The sequence below is a fragment of the Austrofundulus limnaeus genome, unplaced genomic scaffold, assembly GCF_001266775.1.
Source record: "Austrofundulus limnaeus strain Quisiro unplaced genomic scaffold, Austrofundulus_limnaeus-1.0 Scaffold246, whole genome shotgun sequence".
NCBI lineage: Eukaryota > Metazoa > Chordata > Actinopteri > Cyprinodontiformes > Rivulidae > Austrofundulus > Austrofundulus limnaeus.
This window is the reverse complement of record NW_013952648.1, coordinates 626,246-627,913: the sequence shown is the minus strand read 5'-3', so window position 1 is coordinate 627,913 and position 1,668 is coordinate 626,246. Positions and strand designations below refer to the sequence as shown.

At 34.1% G+C, this 1,668-nt stretch overlaps 1 protein-coding gene across 3 annotated transcripts in view; it reads left to right on the top strand.

The window, feature by feature from the left end:
- The window catches only part of tlx2 (T cell leukemia homeobox 2), a 10,099-nt gene that overhangs the window by 4,063 nt on the left and 4,368 nt on the right, over positions 1 to 1,668 (top strand). The window lies entirely within an intron of this gene.

Genomic DNA, 1,668 nt, shown 5'->3' with positions numbered 1-1,668 from the left:
GTCAATTATTTGTGTTTAGAGCTGAAATGTTGCAGTTGTTGCTTTTGTTTTTAAAATGAATTCAATAAAAAAAAGAAATGAACAGGAAAGGGATGTTAGAAATAATAATGTAACCTTTAAAGGAAAACAACAAGGTTTCTCAAAAAATAAAATATTTCTCTTCAMTCCTTCAGGAGAAATGATGACTTTTATCGATAAAGATTAAAAGCGGAGGATGTTTGTGAAAGTGTGCAGCCCCTCCTCTCCGCACATTAAATATTCATATTTCAGTTCTTTCAGCCTGATTAATTATTAATTACGAGGGGACGATATGTCGTCTGCGAAAAAGATCCAGTGTAAACAGACTTATCAATTTTAACTCATGGTCACCGAGGGCCTCTCGTTTAATTTCTTCTCTCAGCTTTGTGTAATTATTTCGCAGCTTGTATATTTCCTCTGTATTGATCAGCAGCGTCTGCACACACATCAACACACACACCTTCCACTCAGACACACATTTAATCCTCCTACAAAAAAGCTCTATCTCCTTGAAAAAAAAAACACACAATGTTTCTCCTGCTTTCTTGTTTTTCCTCTCCTCTCCTAAGATGAAACCTGAGGAAGGAGACAAAAACAAAGCCTCTCCTCTGCAGCTCACATCAGCTAAATGCTGCCAAAAAGCCTTCCAGTTTGCCCATTCATCCCAGCTTGTTTAACAGCACTGTGGAGAGAAAAAAACTGCTTAAATTGTTCTGCAGATTCTCATTTTTCACCTCTCAGGACAGGAAAATGCTCCAATCAGCAGAGTAAAAACCTTAAGGGTTTGGGATGTTTAGAGCCAAAAAACCACCTGAAAAAAACATTTATCATATTTTTTTCTGCACAGATGCTGAAAACTAAACAAATGTTTTGATGAAATATCATTTTATTTAGATAATAAAGCTATTTTTGATTAATTTAAATAAGTATTTACGTTTAAAGAGTCACGTCTGTGAGGAAAATCTAAGCAAATATATATAAAATAACAATAAAATGCTCAAAAATGTGAAGCATGATGTGGATTGGAGAACATACTAATAATAATAATAATAATAAAAATAATAATAATAATAAATGATTTGCAGGCAGTAATAATAGTGACATAATGAGGCTCCCTGTCAGTAAAGCGCAGCTGTGTGATGCACTCAGCACCAATAAAAAATATAATTACACTCTTCCCCTCAGCTGTAAATTTCTCTTCTTCTCTTTAGTGCGAAATGGTTTCATCCCTCCTGCGCTCTGTGTGCGACAGGAAACACCGTCCTCTCCTTTTYGTCCTGCATTGTGTAATAAATAGAAATGTATGTTCACGTTATATTTCAATATCCCCCCTTAGAATCCTTCACGGATGTATTTATTAGATTGCTCCGGAGGTAATATCCGCAGTGGGGAAGGGAGGCGCTGTCACAGAGAAGTGTTATTAACTATAAGTGGTTTTATTATGGGAAACATATTCTCCAAGGTGGCATTTTATTTTATTTTTTTATTTTATTTTTTTTGATAATGCTTATGCTAAATTGTGTTACAGAAGAAGCAGCTTTTAAGTTTTCTCCTGTTTCTTTTTTTTTTCACTCTAAGAGAGGAAATACAAAGGTTTATTTTTAATTTTATTTTTATTTTTTAATTTAGAGGTTTTGGTTTGTCCTGATT